The sequence below is a fragment of the Coturnix japonica genome, chromosome 1 (assembly GCF_054131305.1).
Source record: "Coturnix japonica strain WE chromosome 1, WE-NBRP24, whole genome shotgun sequence".
In the NCBI taxonomy this organism is placed as follows: Eukaryota; Metazoa; Chordata; class Aves; order Galliformes; family Phasianidae; genus Coturnix; species Coturnix japonica.
The window spans coordinates 122,560,980-122,581,546 of record NC_140663.1 but is presented as its reverse complement, the minus strand read 5'-3'; the positions used below and the strand labels follow the sequence as shown (position 1 = coordinate 122,581,546).

At 45.1% G+C, this 20,567-nt stretch overlaps 1 protein-coding gene and 1 pseudogene across 8 annotated transcripts in view; both read left to right on the top strand.

Moving 5' to 3' along the window:
- The window catches only part of LOC146762673 (mesoderm induction early response protein 3-like), a 219,881-nt gene that overhangs the window by 167,042 nt on the left and 32,272 nt on the right, over positions 1-20,567 (top strand). The window lies entirely within an intron of this gene.
- On the top strand, positions 8,460-10,393 carry LOC146762674 (uncharacterized; annotated as a pseudogene).

The window sequence follows — 20,567 nt, the reverse complement described above, 5'->3', positions numbered from 1 at the left end:
GGCAAGGCCATCAAACTTCCACATTTACTAGATCAGGTTACCCAGGGCCCTATCCAAACTGGTCTTGAACACCTCCAGGGATGGGGTATCCACAACCTCCCTGGGCAGCCTGTTCCAGGACCTCACCGTTCTCCTAGTAAAGAGAGAGTAAAGTTCTTTGCATCCTGGCCCCAGGCCCAAAGCCTCCTGTTTAGTCTGCTCAAAAGGCCCCATGAAAAATTATACTTACACATCACCTGATAAAAGGAAACTTATAATTAAGCTGTAGTTTGGAACATGCATTCTCCAGAAGCCCACTATGCCCAGAAAAGATTGTCTCTCTATCTTTCAAGTGGGTGAAGACACGGCAGTGATTTAGTCAACCACATCCGTTGGGATGTGATGACATCCATCTAGCCACTTCATAAATAGGAACTGAATTTCCTGGGCAGATCCTTTTACATTGCTTAATAGCAAAACCAGCACACAGAAGGATCAGGATTATTTGTCCACCTTTCTCAAAAACCTCCCTTGCTGTGTTGCCCCACACAATAATGTATTATAATGTAATGTAATATAAGTGCTCAGGAGCACTGTCCTGTTCCAGTGCAGCTTGGATCAACCCATGGCAAATGGTTAAGCTATGTTTCCACCCCGCAGGGCAAACGATTCCAGGCATACTGAATGCCCTACCAGGTCAACATAAACCAAGGTCTTGTATAATCAACAAGTATACAGACATATAATTGACAACTATACAGAGAAGTTAAGCTGGTCTTTTGAGATCATATAACAGGAAAGATTATCACGTTGGAAGATCTTGCCCCTTCAGACTGAGGAAGGAGCCCAATGGAATCAACCCGCCTTCACTGGAGAAGACTGTGTTCCCCAGCAAGATGGGCTGTTGTTTCAGGCACTGACCTCGGTCTCATCATCAAGCAAGTGTCACAGTCTCAGCATGCCTGGGTGATGTCAGACAGCTGTAGGGGCAAGCCCCATGCTATAGCAGCTGCCCACATTGTCTTTTGTCCAGCACGCTGTAACTTCTGATGTAACCAACAGGCAATGTTCTCAGATGGTGAATTCTCAATCCATCGAACTCAAGCCAGCATGTCAGCTTCATCATTTCCCAGTGACTGTAGGGGCTGACGACCAGAAACATGGTAGACTTGTTAAGACCCATATTTAACTGTATTCCTTATGTCTAACCATATCTTTGCCCAAGACTGGTCAGGCATGGATAGTCCATTCCCGGGTGGCCCACTGTGCAATCCAAAGAGCAAGCCCCCAGTACACAGCCCAACTATCTGTGCAGATGGTCAGGATGATGTCACCAGGTTCCTTGGTTATAAACATCCGCACAGCATGCAGTTCTGCTATTGGCTGCTCTGACCATGCCCCTCCTCAAACCAGATTGTCTCAGTGGAGGGGTGATATGCTAGCACTCTCCACTTGCCCTGGTTGCCCTTGCTGGATCTATCCATGTACCAAGCATCATCGAGGATAGGATATTTTCCTTCCTGAACAGGACTCTTCTCTGGTGGAGCAAACAATGTTTCTTTTGGTGCATCACTGTGATACATCACTGGGCCTAGAACCTTGTGAAGTTCTTTTAATGGTGATGAAGACAGACTACTCCTTCAGTTAAGGTAGGCAACCCATCATGCCACCATTTGTGCTTGGGCATGTATTAGGAAGGCAGGTCAGATCCTTCACCCACCACTGAATCGGCAGAGTGGTCTTCACTATAACTTCAGCCAATTGAGTTATCAGCTCTACCACCTGTAATGCTGAATAGGCAGCCAATAATTGTTTTTCAGTCATACTATATCTTTCTTCTGCTCCCTGCCAGACCTGAGACCAGAAACCAATGGGGGTCCAATCAGAACTCTAGCATTGCCACAGGCCCCAGCCAAAGTCATCCTGAGTGACATGAACGTCCAACTCAGCTGGGAGGGTAGGATCAAATATATCCAATGCCTGGGCTTGTTTAACTGCCAGTTTTGCCTGTCGGAAAACATCCTGTCCCATTCTCTCCCAGACCCATAGCTGCCCCTTTTTCATGAGTCTGTATAATGGTGTCAGCAGCTGTGCTAAATGAGGTCAGTTGTATGGGAAATCACAGCCTGAACCTTTGATTAATTAGCTGAGGCAAGTGTTGGGTCAGCTGTGGGAGCACAGGTGAGAGTAATTTAGCTGTGCTCCCGGAAGGGGTGGAGCTCAACTCCACCTGCTCTAAGACCTCATTTAAGGGCTGACCACCACCAAGGCAGCATCTCTTGGAGATTGCCCCAGCTTTTCCAGTCAAGGCATTGACATTGGTGAGTTTTTCCTTTACGAATAACCTTTTGAATATTTGCCATCATCTTTGTTAACATCTGCATATCATTCAACTTTACATCAGTAAACACCAGTATCCTAATATACCTAAAAAACCTTGCCGCTGCTTTAATGTTGTATGGACTGGGAACACCTGAACCTTCGTTATTACTGTGCTTGGTAGTACTTGGGTCTTTCCTGACCAAACTATCCCCAGGAGTTTTACGGACAGGCCTGGACCTCACACCTTCTGAGGATTTACAGCCCATCCTCTTTCTTGCATATAAATAGCTAATGAATCAGCTGCCTGTCCTACTGCCTCCAGTGAGTCAGATGTCAACAGGAGATCATCAATTTAATGATGCAAGTTCACATCATCAAGTTTTTTCCAATTAGCCAGGTCACACGACACTATTTATGATATGTTGGCAAGCACACATACCCCTGTAGCAGGACCTGAAAGGTCCACTGCCTGCCTCCCCACGTGAACACAAACTGATCTTGTGATTCTTCGGCAACTGGGATACTGAAGAACACGTTCGCTAAATCTAGGATGCAATGATAGGTTTTTATCTCCCTACTTACCATGCCCATTAGGGAGGCAAAGTTGGGTATGGACACATTGACAGGCAGCATGACTACTTAATTCTTTATATTCCACTATCATTCTCCACATGCTATTTGACTTTCTCACTGGCCATATGGGAGAATTACATGGGCTGATTGCAGCTCTTATAATACCCACTTTCTCTATTTCCTGTACTGTTCTCGATATTTCATCTTACCCACTCAGAAGTCTATACTGTCTTACATTAGCAATTGTAAGGTGGAATAATACAAAAAATGGCAATAATACAAGAAGGATGGCAATAGATATCCAAAGGGTTATATACAGGAAAAACTCACCAATGTGGATGCCTTCAGTCTGGCTGGAAAACGCTGAGGCTAACTATCCAATCTCAAAGAGACACTGCCTTAGTGGTGATCAGCCCTTAAATGAAGTCTAGGAGAGGTGGAGTCAAGCTCCACCCTTTCTGGGAGCACAGCTGAATTACCCTCACCTGTGCTCCCACAGCTGACCTGACACTTGCCTCAGTTGATTAATCAGAGGTTCAGGCTGTGATTACCAGTTTCCCATACAGTAATCCAGCGCAGTTTTGGCAGGCAAATAGGCCCATGTTTTGCATGACCTCTCAATATTGCCTGCACCACCCAGATACTAATACATCTCTGTTGAAGTCTGAATTCTCCCACAGTTGTCTGGAGAGCCAGACCCCATAGAGTGTTTATGCCCAAGATGTATTCTTGGACTGGGGCGATAGACTCTTCATACTCCCGGGGTGGGAGACACCCAACCCCCAGTTTCAACCATGTTTGGGTGACAGGAATCATCTGTCCTCCAAAACCACCAATCATCAATCTGTCCCCATTGAATTTGGTCAGATCTCCATAGATATTTGATGCTTCCACTTCAGTGTCTACTAATGCCATAATTCTTTGAATAATTTTCCAGGACCAACTGTCAGTTCTACATAGGGCCTCCGGTCCCATCTGGAGGCCCTAGGGGAATTAGAATACCCCATAATTCCATAAACCATGCTATGGCCAGATCTTTTGCGTCCAGTGGCTCGGACATCATGGCCCAAGACACCTGAGGAGGCTTTTTCCCCCCCTTGTTAGGAACTATAAAGTCTTCCAAATTCCATGTTGTAGTTGGTAATCTATTTATAATTCTTACCCTGGGTTTCTTAGGGTAATTCTGATTTTTTTTATTTTTTTTATTTTTTTGGTCTTTTAATTGTTTCCACAACTGGAAACAAATATGATTGGGCTGGCAGTCAATCTTAGCAAATTGGACCCCAGCCCAAATTAGATTGTTAAACATTTGTTTTCAGGAAACCCTTATGGGTCCCAATTGAGGAGCTTGTGTAGCCGGCCTCTTGGTATTAATCATCGGCATGACTTCAGCTTCCTCTAATGTCCAGATATTACACCTAGTCCGCAGATGCTCTGTTTCTCCAAGGTTGACTACTAATTAAGCAGCCTGCAGGACCACCATCTCTGATGCCATCAGGGGATTTAACATGGAGACCAGAGTACTATATAGGTGGGAAGGGAACTGCTGTATAATTAGGTCCCTCATTCCCTCTGAGAATCTACTCATGTCAGGGCTATCAAATGTATCTTCATAGATGCTTCCCTCATACCTAACTTTCAGATATTATTTTGAAGGTCCTCCATGGAGGACCACAACCCTGTATGTAGCAGTATATCCAGTTTGTTTAGCCATACCATACAGCATGCCACCATTAACTGATCTAATATATAACAGTTTTCATTTGCAAATATATACCCGCATATAATCTCTGCCTAAAGGTATGGTGCACAGTTACAGTAGTGTAGTAGGCGTTAATGAGGACATGGGTTATGACACAGCAGGACCTCCCCCACTCTGTGATGTAAATTAGACGTATGCTTTTGATGCATGCTTAAGGGGCGTAGAGGAAGCAATTATAGTACTTAAGGAGCTATTGTGTTGCAATAAACGTCATTTGCTGCACCCCATATTGGTGTCAGTGTCGCGATGGTCCTAGCAAGGGTAGATCGCTAGCCCCCTGCAGAACGCGCCTCAGACATGGGAAGGACAGCTACTACACAGTAGCCAATTTAGATATTTCCAGCCCATTAACTGTAATGCTTTCTACCCCTGAATCCCATAATCTCAACAACCAGGTTGGTACACTCTCCGACCCACCAGCACCGAACAACACAATCTACGGGCATTTATCTCAGGGATCAGATCGCACCCAGTCAGAATGCATTCTTGTGCCTTGATGGTCCAGCGTTCAGCATCCTTGGCTGCTTCCCTCCCCAGGTCCCGATCGCTCGTGGCTTTACTTTGAGAGCCCGAGGATGCCTCGCTACCTGAGGCTAACAGCTTTTCTATCTGTGTTAACTCTGTTTCAAAGTCTGCCCCCTCCTCGCTGGTCGAGGACTCCCTGGCGCCACGCCGTTCTGCTTCCCCTCTCTTCTCTGTTTCCTCAGAGACCTTTTGTTGAGGGTATGGGGGCGGCATAGCAGAGAACACAGCCTGCTGAATAGGGGCAGCAGCGTCCACCACCAGTCCTGGTGGTTTCTCCCCCGGAAAATAGATAAACCCTCAGCCCCCCAAATCCCAGAGCCCCCCCAACTCATCCTCCCCCCACTTCAAATGTCCCATGGAGGGAGCCCACGAAATCTGTAACGGGGCTAATAATGGGGTTTTCTCCTCAGCTAATGAGACCTTTTGTTTCTCTACTGCCTCTCCTTCTTTTGTCTCCTCTCCATCATCTGCCTCCTGTTGTTGAGTCTTCTCCTCCTCCCCCTCTGAATTAATAGGCCGAAACGTGCCCCGGTGGCGCAAGTGGTAGGAATGTCGCCTTGCAACACTGGAGGCCCTGGGTTCGAATCCCCCCTGTGGCGCAAGTGGTAGAAGTGCCGTTCTGCTACACAGGAGGCTCGAATCCCGGGGGTTGGACTCGATGATCTCTAAGGTCCCTTCCAACCCGCACAAGACTATGATACTATGATACTATGATGAAATGAGGTGTTAATGGCTCGCCATAACTCCTGCTCCCCCTTGGCTGATCCAGTTAACTTTCTAAGAGCGCCAAGGGGGGGTAGCAGATTCTGTGCCTCCTCGTCCCCTGCGAAAGCCTGCTCAAAGAGCTCCTTACTAGCTTTCCCTAATGCTGATCAACTCACATAGTGAGCAACTTCGTCAGCCAGACCTCTCCACATCATCCACTTAATAACTGGATCAAGGTCCTCATCATGCACTTCATACCACACCCATGAAGCCATCTCCCACAGTATACTCACGTACTGTCCCATAATCAGAACTATAATGGAGTTGCTGTCTCACACACACGCGGTCCAGACCGCTCTCACCACATCACGTTCGGGGGTCACCAATTGTCGCCTCCTGATCTGGCAACCAGTCAAGGCTGCCTAGTGACTGCACCGTGCCTCCGCACACGGGGAACATACGGGACTCACACACAGTGCATAACACCGAAAGTACAAGTTTAATGCCTCGCAACAAACCCTATATAGTGGTACAGGTGACTGCCCCTGGCAGACCCTCGTGTCCTCCCTGACTCCACCCCAGGTGCATGCAGGCACCACCTACCCATTATGCAACACTGTCCATATATTTAAGGTTCTTGTCAAGGCAGTTATTTCTGCCTCTGAGTGTAAGTCCCCACAGGTAATGGTTTTGCTTCAATTACCTGGTCAGTAGCAGTTACTGCATATCCTGCCTTATGGTTTACTTGTCTTATAAAATTGCTTCCGTTGGTGACTCCAGGAATCCTCTGCATCATCCAATAGTTCTTCCTGTAGGTCTGGCTGGCTGGCGCAGACAGTCTCCATGCAGTCACACACTGCTGGTTTGGAGGTAGCTCTGTGTCGCTGTCCTGAGTGTTCAACAAACTACTTCCTTCCTTCTCTTGGATCAGTTGAATTTTCTGTTGAAAAACGTGATAACAACTGAAACCAAGACATTCAGCAAACTCATAGTCCATTGCACGCAGTCTTCTTTTGTTACTGTGGCATCCATGTACTGCAGTAAAGTTCCACCTTGGGATGGAGGAATACAGGTCTCAGGCTCACGAGCTGACCAGTTCTCAAAAATCACTGGGCTGTTCTCACAAACCTGGGTAACACTGTCCAGCTTAACTGTTTTTGTTTTTGTTTTTTTTTTTTATTTTCTCCCTATATTGGAGTTTTCTTATTCAAAGGCAAACAATTTTAGACTGTCTTTGGCAAAACCAGGCATAAAAAGATGTCCTTCAAATTCAGAAAGGCAAACCCCACCTACTCATTCCTTAACTTGATTAATAAACTGTACGGATTTGCCACCATGGACTGTATATCTTCAACAATTCTATTAATTGCTCTCAAATCTTGTATCAAGCTATAGTATAGCTCTTGCTGTCAAATTTTCATTGTCAAGATTAGTGTGTTGTATTGAGATCTCTATCCAATTAATAATCCAAAATCCAAAAAGTTATTTATTATTTCTTTTATCCTCCTACAATCTTGCATTCTCAAAGGATGCTTTACCCTGACTGGGCTGGCTTCCGTCTTTAACTTCTATTGGGCTGCATTTTTGGCTCTGCCAGGAATCCCTGATGCCTGCACTCCTGAGTATACCTGATTTAAGATTTTTGTAATTTCTGGAGGCTTTTCCCAGTTTGTGTTAAAACCAGCCTTAAAATTTTAAGTTAATTGGTGTTGCTTGACACTTAGCTTCAATTTTCTTTACTGAATTTAATCTCTATACATGACTGTTCTAATACGTCACTCCCAAGTAATGGTTTTGGAGAAACTGGCATGTAGAATTTATGTATTCCTACTTATTCTCCTAGCCTGTATTTAACTGGTCCCCAAAAAGTAAGCTTCTCTTGCTACAACTATTACAAAAATCATCTAAAGGTATGCCATGGTTTTGTAATTTTTGCTATTGGTATTGCACATCATGACATCATGTGGAGCACAAAGAACTACACATCCCAGCGGACCTCACGGTCAGAGAGGGAAATACATCACGGAAGTGATGCTTGCTTGTTCTCTCTCACTGCCTGGCAGCAGGTGTGCATGTGCTTCCAAGCTGTGCGCCTCCAATTGCAGAAGTAGGCATCTCGGTCTTCAGAAAACTCTCTCTCTCTTATTTTACTTACAATTAGATTGTATTATATTGTGTTATCTTGCATTCCAATATCATAGTTAGTAAAATAAGTTTTCCTCCTTAAACTAGTACCACTGTTCTGTTTGTTTCCTTGAGCCCAGGTCCCATCTCCCTACCCCTTTCCCCTTTTCGCTTCTCATTTTCAGGGTCTACGGGGACCATGGGCCTACTGCCCCCCTGTAATGGCCATAGATTGATCTAGATAACTCAGTGATAGCTTTTGGTGGAAAATGTGGGCAACCTGAAGATTTTAACGTTAGTTAAAAGTTAGTTAGTAGGGAAGAAAGGAAATAAAGGATTTCATTAAGCCAGAGACTGCAAAAGCATTGCTACTTTGACCTTCGTAGATTAGACTGTAGTCTGGGCAATCTGTCAAACTCCAGACACTGTACAGTGTCTTCTGTTTTCGTTTTGTTTTTTTTTCCTTTTTTACCACCTACCGGCTATGAATTCATTTTTTCTTCTAGCTGCTCTGTTTAAGGGATTGAAAGTAATTATGATCTTCTCAACGTATTGGCCGATTATTACCGTCATGAATTCTTGTTGTGGAATTGTGTTCATGTATAACCAAATAAGGGCACTGATGGAGACACCTGCCTGGTACTTATATGCAATGTGGTATAATTTGAATTTTGACACTTACATTCCAGATGGAATGACTGATTTTACAAACAAATACATCCCAGTTGGAATAGCCAGTTTTACAGACAACACAATGTGCATTCCAGATTCCGGGCTTTCTTCTCAGTTTGCTGCGAGATTTTCGAAAGCCAAATTAGTGATTCTGTTCATATTCGAGAGCATGTTATCAGTCTCCCTGAATGTGTTCCTCTCCATTCTTTCTATGCGGAAGTCTCCTCCAAAACCAGATAATGCTGACTGGCAGGGAATATGGAGAGGTCTAGGAAAAATCTTAGAAGTGTGGGGGCTCATAATGTTATGGGATTTCACTCTTGAACATTTGAGGGATCCGAGACCCTAAGCCAGTATTTGAGTCAGGGATGGTGCAGCTTAGATCTAAGGAGGTATGACTTATTTGGGGCTTCGCTTGTGCTTACCATGCTCTATATAATACTATTCTGGAAAGAGAGAGTTTCCAAACTGAGGTTCAAGCCAAAGGGGGATGTCTCCAGGTCGTATCTGATCAGTCACAGGAGACGCACGAGTAGCAATGTCAGTTGCCCCTGTGGAAGGCAAGAAATGGAAATGGGTGTCCTTGAGTCTAGAACAGAGAAAAGAAGAAGAAGCAGAGGAGGAGGTATAGGAAGATCCAGGCAAGGGGCCCTCCTCAGCACCGAGAAAGGCAAAAGGAAAATCTAAGAGGAATGAAGAGGAGAGTGATGACGAGGAAGTCTATTACTGTTTGTCGATGCCTGAAGATGACTAAAATCCAAGGCTCAAGAATGGAGTTTACACGGCGCCCGAAGGAATCTCTTGTTAACTGGTTGCTTTGCTGTTGGGACAGCGGGGCCACTAGCTTGTCTCCAGATGGTAACAAAGCTTGCCAACTAGGAGGCATTGCCAGAGACACAACTGTTGACAGAGGGATTAGTAGATGTTTAGATGGGGCTGCCACCCTCTGGGAGTGAATGTTAGTGGCAAAGCTTCCCTTCAAAGACAATCTGAAGCCTGTGATGAAAAAGTGGGATACAACTGAAAAAGGTATCCAGTATTTGAGGGAAATAGCTGTGATGGAAATGTTGTATAACCCTAATTTTGATCCTAACAATCCACGCCAAGACCATGATCCTACGAGAGTGAGGAGAATGCCTTACATGTGGCAGAATCTCACAGAAACAGCACCAGAAAGGTACGCCGTTACACTAGCAGCAACGTTTCAAAGGTACGAGGAACAAGATAGAAGACCCCAAGTTTTTGAATTACTTCTTAAACTTCAAAACTTTGAACAACAGTTACCTCCAACTCATGTCACCGTTTCTGCCATCTTTGAAGTAACGAACAGACTGAATGACATGGAAGAGCAAGTGTCTCTATTGGTTAATCCAGACAAAGCCGTAGTAGTATCAGGAACGATTGATGAAGATCAGGATCATCAAGGGAGTCTAATGAATGAGCTGATCCAACTAATGAAAATGCAGATCCAGTTAATTAAAAGTGATGAACCCTCCTTCTCACCTGTATCATAAAAAATCTTAGCTATTAAAATCCAAATGCTTTCCAGCTCAAGCGAGGAACAACAGTAGGACTACATCACGTATTGCCTCGTGGCGTTAACTACGAGACCATGGAGAAGACATGAGGAAGTGGCATGACCAACCTACTCCTGTACTATGTGCATGGGTGAGAGAATTACAAAACAGATTAAGCAGCAGCACAGCTGCTCCAGTTACCACGGATAATTAATAGACAGGCCCTGCCCTCAGTCAGGGGAGGGAAAGGGATAACAGAGTAATTGGACCGTGTGGATTTGATGAACCACAGAAATATAAGGCAGTGGTGGATACCGGTGCACAGTGCACTCAAATGCCCTCGAGTCACGAAGGGACAGAATCAATCCATATTTTTGGAGAGACTGGGGGCTCTCAAGAACTGATTGTGTTGGAGGCCGAAATAAGCCTCACTGGTAAAGACTGGCAAAAGCATCCTGTTGTAACTGGCCCAGTGGTTCCATGCATTCTTGGTATTGATTACATCAGAAAGGGGCATTTCAAGGATCCTAAGGGGTATCAATGGGCCTTTGAAATTGCTGCTGTAGATAAGGACAACATTAAGCAGCTGTCTGTTTTGCCTGGCCTGTCAGAAGACCTGTCTGTTGCAGGGCTGCTACAAGTAAAAGAGCAGCGTGTACCAACTGCAACAAAGACGGTTCACAGACGGCAGTACTGCACCAACAGGGATTCCTTGCTCCCTATTCATGAGTTGATTCATCACCTAGAGAATCAGGCAGTAATCAGCAAAACTCACTCACCTTTTAACAGCCTCATATGGCCAGTGGGTAAAGCCAGTGGAGAATGGAAGCTAACAGTAAACTACCGAGGCCTGAATGAGTTCACACCCCCAGTCTTTTCTGGTCGTAGGGGGCTCTTGGTGGATACATGTTCCAAACTATAGCCTTATTGTGAGCCCACAGTCTGCTCAGTCTGGAGAGTGTTGTGCATTAGTTGCTCCCTCTGGCCCAAATGGCTCCCAAAGGCCCATCGATTACCTTAGGATGGGATATTTTAAGGATTCCAAGGGGTATCGATGGGCCTTTGGGATAGCTGCTGTTAACACAAACGGTGTTAAGCAGCTGTCAGCTTGACCTGGTCTGTCAGATGATCCTTCTGCTGTGGGGTTGCTCCAGGTAAAAGACCAAGAGGTACCAATTGACACCAAAGTGGTTCACAGATGGCAGTACCGCACCAATAGGGACTCATTGCTCCCCTTTCACAAGCTAATTCACCAATTAGAGAATCAGGGAGTGATTAGCAAAACTCACTCGCCTTTTAACAGCCCCATATGGCCAGTGCATAAAACCAGTGGGGAATGGAGGCTGAGGATAGATTACCGTGGCCTGAATGAAGTCACACCTCCATTAAGTGCTGCTGTACCAGACATGCTAGAACTCCAGTATGAATTGGAGTCAAAAGCAGCTAGGTGGTATGCCACCATTGACATTGCTAATGCCTTCTTTTCCATCCCATTGGCTGCAAAATGTAGGCCACAGTTTGCTTTTACCTGGAGAGGTATTCAGTATACCTGGAACCATTTACCTCAAGGGTGGAAGCACAGCCCAACAGTTTGCCATGGGCTGATCCAAGCTGTCTTGGAACAGGGTAATGCTCCTGAGCACTTGCAGTATATTGATGATATTGTAGTGTGGGGCCATACAGCAGCAGAGGTTTTCAAGAAAGGGAAAAAGATAATCCAAATTCTTTTGCAAGCTGGTTTTGCCATTAAGCGCAGCAAGGTGAAGGGGCCTGCCCAGGAAATCCAGTTCTTAGGTATAAAATGGCAAGATGGACGTCGTCACATCCCAGCAGATGTGATTGACAAAATCACTGCTATGTCTCTGCCCACCAACAAAACAGAGACCCAATCTTTTCTGGGAGCAGTGGGCTTTTGGAGAATGCATGTCCCAAACTACAGCCACATAGTGAGCCCCCTCTATCAGGTAACACGGAAGAAGAATAATTTCTCATGGGGTCCTGAGCAGCAGCAAGCTTTTGAAGAGATTAAACAGGAGATAGCCTGGGCTGTGGCCCTGGGGCCAGTACGGACGGGACAGGATGTGAAGAACATCCTCTACACTGCTGCTGGAGAGAAAGGTCTCACTTGGAATTTGTGGCAAAGAGCCTCTGGAGAGACCCGAGGCCGACCCCTGGGATTCTATTGTCAAGTGTACAAGGGATCCAAAGAGTGCTGCACTCCAACTGAGAAGGAGATCTTAGTTGCGTATGAGGGGGTTTGAGCTGCTTCTGAAGTAGTCGGTACTGAAACGAAGCACCTTCTGGCACATAGACTGCCATTGCTGAACTGGATGTTTAAATGAGAGGTTCCCTCTACCCATCATGCTTCTGATGCCTCCTCGACCATGTGGATTGTGCTGATTACACAACGAGCTCAGATGGAGAACCTCAGACATCCAGGAATTTTAGAGGTGATCATGGACTGGCCTGAAGGTAAGAAGTATGGAACATCACCAGGAGAAGAGGTGTCATGTGCTAATGAGGCCCCACCATAAAATGAACTACCAGAAAATGAAAAGAAATATGCCCTGTTAACTGACGGATCATGTCGTATTGTAGGGAAGCATCGCAAATGGAAAGCTGCTGTGTGGAGCCCCACATGACAGGTTGCAGAGGCCACTGAAGGAGAAGGAGAATCAAGCCAATTTGCAGAGGTAAAGGCTGTCCAGCTGGCCTTAGGTGTTGCTGAACGGGAGAGGTGGCCTATGCTTTATCTTTATTCTGACTCATGGATGGTGGCAAATGCCTTATGGGGGTGGTTACAGCAGTGGGAGCAAAATAACTGGCCACGGAGGGGTAAACCTATTTGGGCCGCTGAACTGTGGAATGACATTGCTACCCGAATAAAGAATATGGTTGTAAAAGTGCACCATGTGGATGCTCACATGCCCAACATTTGTGCTACTGAAGATCAACAAAGCAACCACCAGGTAGATCAAGCTGCTAGTATTGAGGTGGCTCAAATAGATGTGGGCGAATTATTTCTAGCTCGATGGGCCCATGAGACCTCGGGCCATCAAGGAAGAAATGCGACATATAAGTGGGCTAGAAAACGAGGGGTGAACTTAACTATGGGCGCTATTGCACAGGTTATTCATGACTGTGACACATATGCCATAATTAAACAAGCCAAGAGGATGAAACCACTCTTGGTGGAAGGGCAATAGCAAAAGTATAAATATGGGGTGGCGTGACAAGTTGATTATATTACTTTGTCATGATCTCGCAATGGTAAGCGTTATGTGCTGGTGGAGACAACAACTGGGTGGCTTAAAACATATGCAGTACCCCATGCTACTGCCCGAAACACCATATCGGGTCTCAAGAAACCAGTCATGTGGTGACATGGCACTCCAGAAAGAATTGAATCAGATAATGGGACTCATTTCAAAAATTCTCTTGTAAATACTTGGGCCAAAGATCATGGCATTGAGTGGATTTATCATATTCCCTACCATGCACTAGCTTCTGATAAAACTGAACAGTACACTGGGTTGTTGAATAGTATGTTTAAATCAGTGGGTGGTGGAACATTTAAGCACTGGGAGAAGCATTTGGCAGATGCCACCTGGTTGGTCAGTACTAGAGGATATGTCAATTGTGATGGTCCTACCCAATCCAGCCCGCTACATACTATCAAGGGAGATAAGGTCACTGTAGTACATGTAAAGAACATGTTGGGAAAAACAGTTTGTGTCCTTCCAGCCCTGGGACCTGGGTGCACTTGGTGGGTGATGCAGAAAGATGGGGATGTTCAATGAGTATCACAAGGGAATTTGATGTTTGGGGAGTGCCGTCAGTAATTCTATGTGTATATATGTATATAGACCTGTTTGTGTAACGCATTTTAATTCTACTTTATTTGTATACGTATATGTATTTTAAGCATGATGTAGCGATGTAGAATGTGGTGTGGCTCTTCATGGTTTTGTAATTTTTTGCTATTGGTATTTCACATCATGACATCACGTAGAGCACAGAGAAAAACTACATGTCCCAGAGGACCTCACGGTCAGAGAGGAAAATACATTACAGAAGTGACACTCACTCTCTCTTTCTCACTGCCTGGCAGCGGGTGTGAGTGTGCTTCCAAGCCGTGTGCCTTCAATTTCAAAAGTAGGCTTCTTGGTCTTCAGAAAACTCTCTCTCTCTTATTACACTTGATTTATTAGCCGCAATGTTCTATTAGATTGTATTATATTGTGTTATCTTGCATGCCATCATTATATAAAATAAGTTTTCCTCCATAGCTCATTGCCACTGCTCTGTTTGTTTCCTTGAGCCCAGCTCCCATCTCCCTACCCCTATTCCCTTCCCATTTTGGGGGGCCAGGGGGCCCACGGGCCTACTGCCCCCCTGTCATGGCCATAGATTGATCTAGATAACTCTGTGACAGTTCTTGGTGGAGAATCTGGGCAAACTAAAGATTTTAACATTAGTTAAAAGTTAGTTAGTAGGGAAGAAAGGAAATAAAGGATTTCATTAAGCCAGAGACTGCAAAAGCATTGCTACTTTGACCTTCGTAGATTAGACTGTAGTCTGGGCAATCTGTCAAACTCCATACACTGTACAGAGTGTCTTCTGTTTTCGTTATTTTTTTCCTCTCCTCTCCTCTCGTCTCCTCTCCTCTGACTCTCCTCTCCTCTCCTCTCCTCTCCTCTCCTCTCCTCTCCTCTCCTCTCCTCTCCTCTCCTCTCCTTCAGTTTCTTCTTCAGTTTCCTCACCTTCAGTTTCAAAGTAGGCTTCTCAGTTCTCAGAAAACTCTCTCTCTCTTATTTTACTTGATTTATTAGCCTCAATTTCAATTAGATCGTATTATATTGTGTTATCTTGCATTCCAATATCATAGTTAGTGAAATAAGTTTTCCTCCTTAGATTGTTGCTGCTGCTGTTTGTTTCCTTGAGCCCAGCTCCCATCTCCCTACCCCTTTCCCTTTTCCTTTCCCATTTTTGGTGGCCAGGGGTCCCATGGGCGTACTTCCCCCCTGTCATGGATATAGATTGATCTAGATAACTCCATGACAGGGTAATAATTATTGATGTAGCACAGAATAAGAGGCACCTGTGTCAGAATGTAAACCACTTTACCCTGCTTCCCCAGCTGCTTTCCATCCATTGGGTGTGGAACTCTCCCTGAGCCCTTCCAGGCTGTCCCTAACCTCTTCCCCGAGGGAATCTCTGGGTCCTCAGGCCCTGTTCTGGTGCAGCAACAGTAACAGCTGCTATTGTTCTTCCCTATTTCCTTACTTCCTTGCTATCTCTGTTTCTCAATCAGTTTTTCCAGATCCTTCACCTCTCTTCTTTGTAAGGACATCCCTGTTACACCTTGCTCAACTTTGCCTTCCTCAGCCTGTGTCTTTCCCAAACCCTTTTCACTTTCCAAACTTTCATCATTACAGAAATTACTATTATATTTCAGTTTCACCCCCTCTCTTCTCCAGGCTTCCAGTGCTAACGCTGGGATATCAGGTTTCCTTAGATCTCTGCAGATGAGCGGTATTCTCACTTCCAATGTCCTGTCCCACCCTCACTCATAAGTAATACGCCCTCTGGCCCCCAGGCTCTTTCTCTCACTCCGAGTTGTTCTTACAAGCTGCAGGGAGGTAATGTGGGGGATGTGTTCTCCTATCAGCACAAACTCTAATACCCCAAACTCACTGTTTTCCTTAACCCTCTTGCTGTTGTTTTTTTGTTTGTTTGTTTGTTTTTATTGTTGTTTGTTTTTTTCCCCACAATTCCACTATTCGTACCCTCAATTGCAGTTCCATGTACCATTAACAACTGCACTTCCATGTACCATCAAAACAGTTCCTCCCACTCCCTTCAAAATCCATAAATCAAACAATACAATTCTTCTACTTCCACAAACACCCAGCACCTTGGTCTCATGATTAGGGTACTCAATTATAAAACTGGTCCCATTACTCCATTTATGTCCCTGGTTTCTTATTCTGTATTCCCCCTGGCTCACCTGCAATGTTTCTCCAGTGAGCCAAAATACAACCCAGGGGGGTCTCCTCAGTATCTCTTTAGACACCCCTTGTCCCATAGCAGCCTCTCAGGTAACACTTTCAAGACATAAACATTCAATGGTCACAAAGACAGTGCCTCTGGATCCTTCCTCTCTCTGTCTCCCTCCAGGGCCCAAACTTTCTGTATTCCTTTCCCGCACTTGCACAGCTGCCCACCTAATCACTACTCTTTCTTCTCCAGTAAACAACATACCCATGATAAACATATAGGATCCTCAGTTAAGGAATTCATTTCCTTTTTGAGACTCCTAACATTTCTGCTAGTAAAAATGGCAGGCATTAGCATACCGTATTTCCCTTTGACCTAAGAAGACTTCCCTAAGAGGAAAGGAAAACTCTCCAGGTCCTGTTTACATTGTTCCAATTCCCTCAGTAATCGAGAGTGCATACTCTTTCTAGGACCCTGCATGGAATCAGCAGCTCAGCCACTCCCCTTCTCTGGAGAGGTCACTGTCGCTTGCATTGCTTTAGAAATTGAAGGAAGTTATCTAAGGGATTTCCCCATCCCTTTTTCCCCCTTTCTAATACTAAAACCATCGAGTCCTGGGGTGGCCCCATACCACAATCCCACTGCCATTCAGGATGATTACGGAGGGTAAAGAACATAGCATTGGTGGCTTCCTCCCATTTCCCCTCCCTCCCCAAAAACAACATTAACTGTATTCAAAATGCCATTTACAGGCCATTTTTCAATGCTTTCCAACATGTATAACAACCACCACTGATTACAATACTCAATAATCAATAATTAAAGTTTTCTTGCTCAGGGATCCCAGCAATACCTTGCCAATGAGCCAAGATGCATCCAAGTGGGGTTCACCTGGGAACCTCCTTTCTCTATGCTCCCCCCCATATTAAATCTTATTGATTCTTTATTGTTCCCAGAAGTCCACACCTTATAGCCAGTATATCAGTTAGACCTGATACATGTTGCTCTTTAAACCCCAGCTCATAACCCCAACAAAAATGCCAGTCTCCTATGTTCAGTGTAATTCCTGGACAACATTACAGGTTAAGCATCTAACAACAAATACAGAGTTGCAATTATTTTCAGGGTGTAACAAGCATCCAATTACTCTCAGATCACATAATAATACCACTCACACCTTGAATCCAGTATTTAACATTCACACTATATAGCAGCTGCTTATAAAGTATCCATTGCTGGGTAATGGAATCTGCCTACTTGCTCACAGCACGGGAACACTGAATTCCCTGGACGAGAGCTATAACCGATGTCCCCAGCAACAATAGCACTTATATTATAAATAGAATTCCACAAACAATATTTTTATAACAGAAACACTTAACAATTACAAAGATAACAACAATGACAAACTCAGTTCCTATCACAAACAGAAAGAAAATCAGTTTGAGCATTTACCCAGCCTGCTTGATCAGTCACTTTTAAACACTTCAATAATAGTTTCCGGCCGTCTCCCTCACAGGAAAACGAAACCACAGATCAGACACACTTTTGTAGCTATGATCTTTCCAAAGCATTACAAAGCTTACGTTCCCAAGCACACTATGGCCTTACTCTCAGGATACCTTGTGTGCTATACCTGTGGGGTCCTTGGGATTCTTGAGATACCCCCCTAAGTGGGACCCCCCTCCCGAGGGGTGCACTCTCACGCTGATTGCAATCACCCAACCTATCACAGAATCACAGAATTGTAGGGGTTGGTAGGGACCTCTAGAGATCATCGAGTCCAACCCCCCTGCCAAAGCAGGCTCCCTACACCACATCGCACAGGTAAGCATCCAGGCGGATCTTGAATATCTCCAGAGAAGGAGACTCCATCACCTCCCTGGGCAGCCTGTTCCAGTGCTCCGTCACCCTCACTGTAAAGAAGTTCTTGCGCACATTCGTGTGGAACTTCCTATGCTGAAGTTTCATCCCATTACCCCTAGTCCTGTCCCCACGCACTACTGAAAAGAGACCAGCCTCGCCACTATGGCCCTCACACTTCAGGTATTTATAAATCTGGAACAAATCCCCTCTCAGCCTTCTTTTCTCAAGGCTAAACAGACCCAGTTCGCTTAGTCTCTCCTCATAGGGGAGATGCTCTGGGCCCTTCACCATCTTAGTGGCCCTCCGCTGGACTCTTTCCAAGAGATCCCTGTCTTTTTTGTACTGGGGAGCCCAGAACTGGACACAGCATTCCAGATGAGGCCTCACCAGGGCAGAGTAGAGGGGGAGGATCACCTCCCTCAACCTGCTGGACACACTCTTTTTAATGCACCCCAGTATGCCATTGGCCTTTTTGGCTACAAGGGCACACTGCTGGTTCATGGCCAACCTGTCGTCCACCAGGACGCCCAGGTCCCTCTCAGCAGAGCTCCTCTCCAGCAGGTCTTCCCCCAGCCTGTACTGGTGCATGCTATACCTGTGGATCCACCCTCAGGAGGAGCATTCTCACTCCTTCAACCCTGCATAGGACCTCTCGTCACGTCTTATGGGTCCCTGTACCTGTGACGTACCTGGTCTGCACCAGAGCTCTTTCTCTGCCCCACAGTGGATGTGTCAGTCTGGGGAGTCTTCTCCAAAAAATTATTTTCGGGGCGCGTCAGTAGCATCCCCTAGTCCAACCAGCCCTGCAGTCCAACAAAGAGTTCTCCTGCCTGGCTCACCAAAACTGACTTGCAGAACAAACTCTATAACCACAAAGTAGTTGTAGAGCAGGTACATTTTATTTGTCCAGCTGGATGCAGGAAGGACAACTCCTTCCTTGCCTACACATCAAAAGCAGGTAAACATCCCTATTTATCAAGGGAATACATGCATATTCATGATACAAGGAGTGGTTATTACAATTAATTTTAGAAATTAATTACAATATTCCACTCCTATTCTGTGCCCCAAACTCCACTCCTAACTAATGACCCCATATTGTTCCCATTGTTTGTGCTCAACTACTTTTACAATTTTAATAATATAACAGATTAGCACTTTATTCACTCTGGGATGTAATTGTCAATATTCAAATCATACAACATTGTATATAGGTACCAGACAGGTGTCTTCATCTCTTAATTGGTTATATGTGTATGCAACTCCAAAACAGAACATGATGAAGTTAATAAGTCCACAGGTCCAGGTATATGGGAAACTGGTAATCGCATCCTGAACCTCTGATTAATCAACTGAGGCAAGTGTCAGGTCAGCTGTGGGAGCACAGGTGAGAGTAATTCAGCTGTGCTCCCGGAAGGGGTGGAGCTTGACTCCACCTCTCCTAGACTTCATTTAAGGGCTGACCCCCCACTAAGGCAGCATCTCTTGTAGGTTGCCTTAGTGTTTTTCAGCCATACTGAAGGATTCTTTACTGGTGAGTTTTTCTTATGGATAACATTTTGGATGTTTATCACCATCCTTCTTGCATTAGTGCTATCTTAATGTTATTTTCACCTTACACCAGGGAACTGGAACACTAACTCTTTAACTCCAAGTGCTCTACATGATGTTATGATGTGGAAAACCAGTAACAAAAATCATAACATCATAACAAGGTCCCTGCACCCCTTCCCAAGGACACTGTAGGGATTGTGCCATCAGTCTAGCCCTCATTTTTGCTTTTTTCTCACCCTGTTTCACGTGTGTCTCTGACCAGTCCAGAACTTGGACATCATTAAAAGGTTATCCAGGAATATTGGAGAGGTTTTCCCAGCTTATTGTTGCCCTTCCCCAAGTGTTCTTGCCTTTTTACTCCCCACAGTCACTATTTTAATTCACTGGTGAGATTTCTTTATGGAGTCCTTGGCTTCTCCTTTACCTTCTTTTTCTTTTTTCTTGGATTCCCAGTTTGTCATCCTGTCTGTCTCTGGGATCGTCCTGAGAACCAAGAAATCTTCTGTTGCTAACAGCCCCCAAACAAGCTGATCACCATAAATTGGTGAGGATGCCTGTCAGCTCACTCAGGCACCCACTGACCCCAGAGAGTGAAAGGTACCCAGCCAAGCCCCCTAAGTAATTTGGAAAATTTTACTCAAATATACTTGCTCAATTATCTTTATCCTAAAAAGAGACAAAGGAGAAGTCTTAGCTTTCTTTATTCAAATAAAGAGAGAGTCTACTGGAAACATTTTTTCCAGTAGATTTTCTCAACACATCAGAAGTCCCGGCCTCCATTTTATCCTTCTTCTCAACACATTGTCCCCTCTCCTTTCCTCACTTGAAAAAGTACTTGGAGGTTACAGGCTTCCCAGTCTACCAAATACGGCTTCCCCCTTCTATGGGGGGGGGAACTATTATGTCATAGCCTGAACTGATGATTGAAGACCTGGTGAATGAGGGTGGCTGGCCCAGGAAGCATAGGT